Source organism: Musca domestica, unplaced genomic scaffold (assembly GCF_030504385.1).
Source record: "Musca domestica strain aabys unplaced genomic scaffold, Musca_domestica.polishedcontigs.V.1.1 14, whole genome shotgun sequence".
Classification (NCBI taxonomy): Eukaryota; Metazoa; Arthropoda; class Insecta; order Diptera; family Muscidae; genus Musca; species Musca domestica.
In genome coordinates this window covers 564,484-575,905 of record NW_026712192.1, presented here as the reverse complement: position 1 = coordinate 575,905, position 11,422 = coordinate 564,484, and positions in this window count along the sequence as shown.

Genomic DNA, 11,422 nt, shown 5'->3' with positions numbered 1-11,422 from the left:
AATGTTGCTCTGCGGTATTTTGGCTCATTTCCGGTGAAGCACTTGCTTGAGATGATCGTCACTTTGGTATTTTTTAGTGCCAATCTTGCTTTCCAAAATATTCGAGACACAACAGCCCAACGGATTGGTATCCGGAGATTTTTGTGGCCATTGTGCGCTGGAAATGAAGCGAGGAACCTCATTTTGTAAACATTCCTGGGTGGCGCGTGCTGAGTCCTGTTGGAATGTCCAAGGTCTGTGGCCAAAATGTTTGCGTGCCCAAGGCTTTAATACACCCTCCAGAATATTTTCGCGATAATATTCGGTTCGGTCTGCATTTATTCTGATATTATTATTTTTTTCCTGCTGCGGTGTAAGTTCTTGTACTTTTTGGGAATTTCAATGGCTTTAACCCGAGCTCATTTTTCAATATTTGCCGAATGCAATATTGCGATATGTTCAGCTCACGAGCCATTTTTCGGCCACTGCGACGCGGTTTTCGATCAAGTCGCTTCTTTACTGTTCGAACCATTCCTACATATATTCCTGTTTTCTTCCGTCCTCTTCCACTTCCTTGACGTCGGGCTACGTATTACGGTAACGAGCGATGGTACGAGACACAAAAGATTTATTCACATTTAAATGCTGGGGTGCTCTAACGATAGCCACTTGTGGTTTTCCAGCCAAATATAAAAAAAAAACACTATCCCGCTTGAATTCCATCACGACTAACTTTTTTTCTGGAAAATTCTCACCAAAATGCTTTTGTACGCTTGTGAACAATATAATGAGCTGTCACTGGAATAATTTTAACAGCTGTCGGACGAGTGGCTTAGAAATGACAGCAGTCTGAAGTTGGTTGCGGTTTTTTCATCTCACCCTGTGAGTTTGGTACACGAACTAAAATGACACTAAATTTGAAAATGAAGCTAAAATTTCGAAATTTTGCATTGGGGTCCTTGTTGGTTATAGGTTTATGATTAGGAGGGGGTTTTAGAAATGTGTACTCCATGTGCACGAAAAGTACTAAATAGTACTATAGTTCGTACAATTTCGTATTGGGTAAACAGATAGTGTTTGAAATCTGAAATTTGGTATTAGGGTCACTGTTCATCTGTAGCCTGGACATATAGGTGATTTCGGAAATGTGTACCATAATTGTACGAAAAATACTGAACTGGTACTATATTTGGTATTGTGGGAAGGAGTAAAGATAAAATTCTGAAATTTGATGTTTAGTTTACTGATGTTATCTGTGTTTGAAATTTTTCGAAAGTTTGGAAATACGTTCTATATTTGAACGAAAAGTACATAATGGTACTAAAATTGGTATTGGGTGTGGGGATAGGGCTGGAATCCTCACACTTGATACTGAAGTCTATGTTGGTATCTGGATTTGAGATATGGAGGTGATTTTGGAAATGTGTACTATAATTGTACGAAAGGCACTAAATAGTACTAATTTTTGGAAATGTATATTTATGTGCGAACTCTACTAAATGGTACTACATATTAAGATTTTGGTCTAGAATGAACGGATGAAGCTGAAATTTTCAAACTTTGTATTTGGATCCCTGTTAGTAATAGGTTTGTGATGAAGAGGGAAAATATTAAATAGTGTTATATTTGGTACAATTTGCTATTGGGACAGAGCTCGAAATCTGGTATTAGAGTCGCTGTTAATGTGTACTCTGGACATATGGATGTGGCTTCGGAAATGTGTACTATAATTATAATTGGAGGGATGGAGATAAAAATCTGAGTTTTGATATTTAAATAACTGTTGGTATCTGGAATGGAGGTGATTTTGGAAATGTGTACTATAATTGTACGAAAAGTGCTAAATGGTACTAAAATTGGCAATAGGTGAAGGAATAGGGCTGGAATTTCGAAATTTGATATTAGTGTCATTGATGGTGTCGTGATTAAGGTATGGCGGTGGGTTTGGAAATGTGTATTTATGTGCGAACTTTACTAAATTGAACTAAATTTGGAACAGTTTGGTCTAGGGTGAACAGATGAAGATTAAATGTTGTATTGGGGTCCTTGTTGGTGATAGGTTTATGATAAAAAGAAAAAGTACTAAATATTACTATGTATATTTGGTATTGAGATCGCTGTTCTTGTGTAGCCTGGACATATGGAGGTTTCTTCGGAAATGTGTGCTATAAGTGTACGGAAGGAATGGTACTTAATTTGGTATTGAATGAATGAATAAGACTGGAATTCCCAAATTTGTTACTGAGGTCTGTGTTGGTATCTGGAATTCAGGTATGGAGAGGTTTTGGAAATATGTACTATAATTCTTCGAATAGTACTGGGTGGTACAATAATGTTTAGTATTGGGTGAAGGGATAGACCCGAAAATTGACATTGAGGTCTCTTTTGATATATACAATTGAATTTGGATATGTGTACTAAAATTGTACGAAAAGTACGTAATGGTACTATTTGGTATTGCGTGAACAGATAGTGCTTGAAATTAAAAATTTAGTATTAGGGCGCCTTTTATGTGTGGCCTGGGCATATGGATGTGGTATCACAAATGTGTACTATATTTGTACGAAAAGTGCTAAGTGATACTAAATTTGGTATTGGTTAAAGGAATGGGGCTGGAATCTTCGAATCTTATATTGAGGTATCTGTTGGTATTTGGAATCAACATATGTAGGAAATTCGGATATGTGTACTATAATGGTACGACAAGTACAATATTGTAGTGAATTCGATATTTGCTAATGAGATAGAGCTGGAATCCTGAAATTATATTGATAGAGGTTGTTTTATAAATGCGTACGAAAATTATTCGAAAAATACTTATTTTAGATCGTTGTTGGTGTCTAGGATGGAGATTGTTTTAGATGTGCGTACTAACAATTACCAAATTTTGGTATTCGGTGAAGAGCGAGAGCTAAAATTTTAAATTTGATTTTGAGGTCACTCTAGGTTTCTATGTTACATCCATGGTACAATGATATCAAGGTAGGGCCATGGTACAATGAAGAGAAGGTAGGTCAACTTTGAAAAAATTGCAAGTATAGAGGTCTACCTGTTTGGCTTGTAATGTCAGAATTGCTACCAAAACAATAAAAAATCAAACAACTTGTTGCATTTATTTTGAATAAATAATTTCAAACCGCGAAAAATGAATGAAAGGTCAAAATTTCTTTTCAAAATCATGTTCTATATATCTCTTATGGTTTATTTCGCGACAAAAACAGTAGATTTTGTCGAGGTATACGTTGCAATAAGCATTTTGAAAACACCCAAATTTGAATATTTCCTGAACAATTTTTTTATTATTGATATCATTGTACCATGGTTACATCTATGTTAGTTTTGGACAGAACATTTGGATCCTAATCGGTAACCTTCGAAATGAAAGATTCGGTGTTGGTAAACATTTTTTATTATTCTTTCCGAAAATACTCGAAGGTCTTCTCATAGAAGACTCGAAGGTCTTCTCATAGAAGACTCGAAGGTCTTCTCATAGAAGACTCGATGGTTTTCTCTCAGTTGGTCTTCTTATAGAAGGCCTGAAGGTCTTCTCATAGAAGACCAGAAGGTCTTCTCATAGAAGACCAGAAGGTCTTCTCATAGAAGACCAGAAAGTATTCTCATAGAAGACCAGAAGGTCTTCTCATAGAAGACCAGAAGGTCTGCTCATAGAAGACCAGAAGGTCTGTCTCATAGACGACCAAGAAGACCAGAAGGTCTTCTCATAGAAGACCAGAAGGTTTTCCTCATAGAAGACCAGAACGTTAAGGTCTTCTCATAGAAGACCAGAAGGTCTTCTCATAGAAGACCAGAAGGTCTTCTCATAGAAGACCAGAAGTCTTCTCATAGAAGACCAGAAGGTCTTCTCATAGAAGACACAGAAGGTCTTCTCATAGAAGACCAGAAGTCTTCTCATAGCAAGACCAGAAGGTCTTCTCATAGAAGACCAGAAGGTCTTCTCATAGAAGACCAGAAGGTTCTTCTCATAGAAGACCATAAGGTCTTCTCATAGAAGACACAGAAGGTCTTCTCATAGATGACCAGAAGGTCGTCTCATAGAAGACCAGAACGTTTCTCATAGAAGACCAGAACGTCTTCTCATAGAAGACCAGAACGTCTTCTCATAGAAGACCAGAACGGTTTCTCATAGAAGACCAGAAAGTATTCTCATAGAAGACCAGAAGGTCTTCTCATGAGAAGACCAGAACGTCTTCTCACAATGATAAGAAACCAGAAGGTCTTCTCATAGAAGACCAGAAGGTCTTCTCATAGAAGACCAGAAGGTCTTCTCATAGAAGACCAGAAGGTCTTCTCATAGAAGACCAGAAGGTCTTCTCATAGAAGACCAGAAGGTCTTCTCATAGAAGACCAGAAGGTCTTCTCATAGAAGACCAGAAGGGTCTTCTCATAGAAGACCAGAAGGTCTTCTCATAGATGACCAGAAGGTCTTTCTCATAGAAGACCAGAACGGTCTTCTCATAGAATGACCAGAACGTTCTTCTCATAGAAGACCAGAAGTCTTCTCATAGAAGACCAGAACGGTCTTCTCATAGAAGACCAGAAGTCTTCTCATAGAAGGACCAGAACGTCTTCTCATAGAAGACCAGAACGTCTTCTCATAGAAGACCAGACGGTCTTCTCATAGATGACCAGAAGTCTTCTCATAGAAGACCAGAACGTCTTCTCATAGAAGACCAGAACGTCTTCTCATTAGAAGACCAGAACGTCTTCTCATAGAAGACCAGAACGTCTTCTCATAGAAGACCAGAACGTCTTCTCATAGAAGACCAGAAGGTCTTCTCATAGAAGACCAGAAGGTCTTCTCATAGAAGACCAGAAGGTCTTCTCATAGATGACCAGAAGGTCTTCTCATAGAAGACCAGAAGGTCTTCTCATAGAAGACCAGAAGGTCTTCTCATAGAAGACCAGAAGGTCTTCTCATAGAAGACCAGAAGGTCTTCTCATAGAAGACCAGAAGGTCTTCTCATAGAAGACCAGAAGGTCTTCTCATAGAAGACCAGAAGGTCTTCTCATAGAAGACCAGAACGTCTTCTCATAGAAGACCAGAACGTCTTCTCATAGAAGACCAGAATGTCTTCTCATAGAAGACCAGAACGTCTTCTCATAGAAGACCAGAAGGTTTTCTCATAGAAGACCAGAACGTCTTCTCATAGAAGACCAGAACGTCTTCTCATAGAAGACCAGAACGTCTTCTCATAGAAGACCAGAAGGTCTTCTCATAGAAGACCAGAAGGTCTTCTCATAGAAGACCAGAAGGTCTTCTCATAGACGCCAGAACGTCTTCTCATAGAAGACCAGAACCGTCTTCTCATAGAAGACCAGAATGTCTTCTCATAGAAGACCAGAACGTCTTCTCATAGAAGACAGAAGGTTTTCTCATAGAAGACCCAGAACGTCTTATCATAGAAGACCAGAACGTCTTCTCATAGAAGACCAGAACGTCTTCTCATAGAAGACCAGAAGGTCTTCTCATAGAAGACCAGAAGGTCTTCTCATAGAAGACCAGAAGGTCTTCTCAAGAAGACCAGAAGGTTTCTCATAGAGACAAGAGGTCTTCTCATAGAAGACCAGAAGGTCTTCTCATAGAAGACCAGAGGTATTCTCATAGAGACCAGAAGGTCTTCTCATAGAAGACCAGAAGGTTTCTCATAGAAGACCAGAAGGTCTTCTCATAGCTGACCAGAAGGTTTTCTCATAGAAGACCAGAACGTCTTCTCATAGAAGACCAGAACGTCTTCTCATAGAAGACCAGAAGGTCTTCTCATAAATGACCAGAAGGTTTTCTCATAGAAGACCGGAACGTCTTCTCATAGAAGACCAGAACGTCTCTCATAGAAGACCAGAACGTCTTCTCATAGAAGACAGAAGGTCTTCTCATAGATGACCAGAACGTCTTCTCATAGAAGACCAGAACGTCTTCTCACAGAAGACCAGAAGGTCTTCTCATAGATGACCAGAAGGTTTTCTCATAGAAGACCAGAACGTCTTCTCATAGAAGACCAGAACGTCTTCTCATAGAAGACCAGAACGTCTTCTCATAGAAGACCAGAAGGTCTTCTCATAGATGACCAGAAGGTTTTCTCATAGAAGACCAGAACGTCTTCTCATAGAAGACCAGAACGTCTTCTCATAGAAGACCAGAACGTCTTCTCATAGAAGACCAGAAGGTTTTCTCATAGAAGACCAGAACGTCTTCTCATAGAAGACCAGAACGTCTTCTCATAGAAGACCAGAACGTCTTCTCATAGAATACCAGAAGGTCTTCTCATAGAAGACCAGAAGGTCTTCTCATAGAAGACCAGAAGGTCTTCTCATAGAAGACCAGAAGGTCTTCTCATAGATGACCAGAAGGTTTTCTCATAGAAGACCAGAACGTCTTCTCATAGAAGACCAGAACGTCTTCTCATAGAAGACCAGAACGTCTTCTCATAGAAGACCAGAAGGTCTTCTCATAGATGACCAGAAGGTTTTCTCATAGAAGACCAGAACGTTTTCTCATAGAAGACCAGAACGTCTTCTCATAGAAGACCAGAACGTCTTCTCATAGAAGACCAGAAGGTCTTCTCATAGATGACCAGAAGGTTTTCTCATAGAAGACCAGAACGTCTTCTCATAGAAGACCAGAACGTCTTCTCATAGAAGACCAGAACGTCTTCTCATAGAAGACCAGAAGGTCTTCTCATAGATGACCAGAAGGTTTTCTCATAGAAGACCAGAACGTCTTCTCATAGAAGACCAGAACGTCTTCTCATAGAGACCAGAACGTCTTCTCATAGATGACCAGATCGTCTTCTCATAGAAGACCAGAATCGTCTTCTCATAGAAGACCAGAAGGTCTTCTCATAGAAGACCAGAAGGTCCTCTCATAGAAGACCAGAAGGTCTTCTCATAGAAGACCAGAAGGTCTTCTCATAGAAGACCAGAAGGTCTTCTCATAGAAGACCAGAATGTCTTCTCATAGATGACCAGAAGGTTTCTCATAGAAGACCAGAACGTCTTCTCATAGAAGACCAGAACGTCTTCTCATAGAAGACCAGAACGTCTTCTCATAGAAGACCAGACGTCTTCTCATAGAAGACCAGAACGTCTTCTCATAGAAGACCAGAACGTCTTCTCATAGAATGACCAGAACGTCTTCTCATAGAGACCAGAACGTCTTCTCATAGAAGACCAGAAGGTCTTCTCATAGATGACCAGAAGGTTTCTCATAGAAGACCAGAACGTCCTTCTCATAGAAGACCAGAACGTCTTCTCATAGAAGACCAGAACGTCTTCTCATAGAAGACCAGAACGTCTTCTCATAGAAGACCAGAAGGTCTTCTCATAGATGACCAGAAGGTTTTCTCATAGAAGACCAGAACGTCTTCTCATAGAAGACCAGAACGTCTTCTCATAGAAGACCAGAACGTCTTCTCATAGATGACCAGAACGTCTTCTCATAGAAGACCAGAACGTCTTCTCATAGAAGACCAGAACGTCTTCTCATAGAAGACCAGAAGGCTTCTCATAGAAGACCAGAAGGTCCTCTCATAGAAGACCAGAAGGTCTTCTCATAGAAGACCAGAAGGTCTTCTCATAGAAGACCAGAACGTCTTCTCATAGAATACCAGAAGGTCTTCTCATAGAAGACCAGAAGGTCTTCTCATAGAAGACCAGAAGGTCTTCTCATAGAAGACCAGAAGGTCTTCTCATAGAAGACCAGAAGGTCTTCTCATAGAAGACCAGAAGGTCTTCTCATAGATGACCAGAAGGTTCTCTTAGAAGACCAGAACGTCTTCTCATAGAAGACCAGAACGTCTTCTCATAGAAGACCAGAACGTCTTCTCATAGAAGACCAGAAGGTCTTCTCATAGATGACCAGAAGGTTTTCTCATAGAAGACCAGAACGTCTTCTCATAGAAGACCAGAACGTCTTCTCATAGAAGACCAGAACGTCTTCTCATAGAAGACCAGAAGGTCTTCTCATAGATGACCAGAAGGTTTTCTCATAGAAGACCAGAACGTCTTCTCATAGAAGACCAGAACGTCTTCTCATAGAAGACCAGAACGTCTTCTCATAGAAGACCAGAAGGTCTTCACATAGATGACCAGAAGGTTTTCTCATAGAAGACCAGAACGTCTTCTCATAGAAGACCAGAACGTCTTCTCATAGAAGACCAGAACGTCTTCTCATAGATGACCAGAACGTCTTCTCATAGAAGACCAGAACGTCTTCTCATAGAAGACCAGAACGTCTTCTCATAGAAGACCAGAAGGTCTTCTCATAGAAGACCAGAAGGTCTTCTCATAGAAGACCAGAAGGTCTTCTCATAGAAGACCAGAAGGTCTTCTCATAGAAGACCAGAAGGTCTTCTCATAGAAGACCGGAAGGTCTTCTCATAGAAGACCAGAAGGTCTTCTCATAGATGACCAGAAGGTCTTCTCATAGAAGACCAGAACGTCTTCTCATAGAAGACCAGAACGTCTTCTCATAGAAGACCAGAACGTCTTCTCATAGAAGACCAGAACGTCTTCTCATAGAAGACCAGAAGGTTTCTCATAGGAGACCAGAACGTCTTCTCATAGAAGACCAGAACGTCTTCTCATAGAAGACCAGAACGTCTTCTCATAGAAGACCAGAACGTCTTCTCATAGAAGACCAGAAGGTCTTCTCATAGATGACCAGAAGATTTTCTCATAGAAGACCAGAACGTCTTCTCATAGAAGACCAGAACGTCTTCTCATAGAAGACCAGAACGTCTCTCATAGAAGACCAGAAGGTCTTCTCATAGATGACCAGAAGATTTTCTCATAGAAGACCAGAACGTCTTCTCATAGAAGACCAGAACGTCTTCTCATAGAAGACCAGAACGTCTTCTCATAAAGACCAGAAGGTTTTCTCATAGAAGACCAGAACGTCTTCTCATAGAAGACCAGAACGTCTTCTCATAGAAGACCAGAACGTCTTCTCATAGAAGACCAGAACGTCTTCTCATAGAAGACCAGAACGTCTTCTCATAGAAGACCAGAAGGTCTTCTCATAGATGACCAGAAGGTTTTCTCACAGAAGACCAGAACGTCTTCTCATAGAAGACCAGAAGGTTTTCTCATAGAAGACCAGAACGTCTTCTCATAGAAGACCAGAACGTCTTCTCATAGAAGACCAGAAGGTCTTCTCATAGATGACCAGAAGGTTTTCTCACAGAAGACCAGAACGTCTTCTCATAGAAGACCAGAACGTCTTCTCATAGAAGACCAGAACGTCTTCTCATAGAAGACCAGAACGTCTTCTCATAGAAGACCAGAAGGTCTTCTCATAGATGACCAGAAGATTTTCTCATAGAAGACCAGAACGTCTTCTCATAGAAGACCAGAACGTCTTCTCATAGAAGACCAGAACGTCTTCTCATAGAAGACCAGAACGTCTTCTCATAAAAGACCAGAAGGTTTTCTCATAGAAGACCAGAACGTCTTCTCATAGAAGACCAGAACGTCTTCTCATAGAAGACCAGAACGTCTTCTCATAGAAGACCAGAACGTCTTCTCATAGAAGACCAGAAGGTCTTCTCATAGATGACCAGAAGGTTTTCTCACAGAAGACCAGAACGTCTTCTCATAGAAGACCAGAAGGTTTTCTCATAGAAGACCAGAACGTCTTCTCATAGAAGACCAGAACGTCTTCTCATAGAAGACCAGAAGGTCTTCTCATAGATGACCAGAAGGTTTTCTCACAGAAGACCAGAACGTCTTCTCATAGAAGACCAGAACGTCTTCTCATAGAAGACCAGAACGTCTTCTCATAGAAGACCAGAAGGTTTTCTCATAGAAGACCAGAACGTCTTCTCATAGAAGACCAGAACGTCTTCTCATAGAAGACCAGAAGGTCTTCTCATAGAAGACCAGAAGGTCTTCTCATAGAAGACCAGAAGGTCTTCTCATAGAAGACCAGAAGGTCCTCTCATAGAAGACAAGAAGGTCTTCTCATAGAAGACCAGAAGGTCCTCTCATAGAAGACAAGAAGGTCTTCTCATAGAAGACCAGAAGGTCTTCTCATAGAAGACTAGAAGGTCTTCTCATAGAAGACCAGAAGGTCTTCTCATAGAAGACCAGAAGGTCTTCTCATAGAAGACCAGAAGGTCTTCTCATAGATGACCAGAAGGTTTTCTCATAGAAGTCCAGTTGGTCTCCTCATAGAAGGCCAGTTGGTCTCCTCATAGAAGACCAGAAGGTCTTCTCATAGAAGACCAGAAGGCCTTCTCATAGAAGACCAGAAAGTCTCCTCATAGAAGACCAGAAAGTCTTCTCATAGAAGACCTGAAGGTCTTCTCATAGAAGTCGGCTTTCTCATAAAAGACCAGTCGGTATTCTCAAAGAAGACCAGCAGGTCTTCTCACCGAAGACCAGAAGGTCTTCTCATAGAAGACCAGAAGGTCTTCTCACAGAAGACCAGAAGGTCTACTCACAGAAGACCAGTCGGTCTTCTCACAGAAGACCAGTCGGTCTTCTCACAGAAGACCAGTCGGTCTTCTCACAGAAGACCAGTCGGTCCTCTCACAGAAGACCAGTCGGTCTTCTCACAGAAGACCAGTCGGTCTTCTCACAGAAGACCAGTCGGTCTTCTCACAGAAGACCAGTCGGTGTTCTCACAGAAGACCAGTCGGTGTTCTCACAGAAGACCAGGCGGTCTTCTCACAGAAGACCAGGCGGTCTTCTCACAGAAGACCAGGCGGTCTTCTCACAGAAGGCCAGTCGGTCTTCTCACAGAAGACCAGGCGGTCTTCTCACAGAAGACCAGTCGGTCTTCTCACAGAAGACCAGTCGGTCTTCTCACAGAAGACCAGTCGGTCTTCTCACAGAAGACCAGAAGGTCTTCTCACAGAAAAAAGAATTCTCATAGAAAACAGGAAGGTCTTCTCATAGCTTAGTCTAAGGCAACCTGACTAATTTTACAACTAATGCCTTTATTATTACGATTAATCACAGCTTCGAAGGGGGATATTTTTATTCAAAGCTTGAAAGTCCAGAATGTGGTCAATATCACTAGTATTCATCAAATATTAATTATCTTTTAATTCGGGGGGGATTTTTCTTTTAAACAATAATATTTTTTCGTCATCACTCGAATGCACCAATTTCCGATTAAAAAATCCAGTTTCCGCAAAAAAAAAATACAAAAATAAGTTATTCTTAGAAACAAATTCGTAAGTTCAATATTTTTAAAAATATTTCGGGGTGTCAATAGGTTATTTTTTACTTCCTCCTCGAGTGTTATCTGCACAATTGTGATGAGCTGAAAAAATAAAATAAAATCAATTAAAAAGAACCATTAAGGAAAAGTCAAAAGTCGGGCGGGCCCGTCACCACTATGCATATTTAGTAGAGTTCCCGTAACAAAAGAATTTATTTGAAGTAGATCGTAACACCTATTAACGTTTGGCTTTAGGGC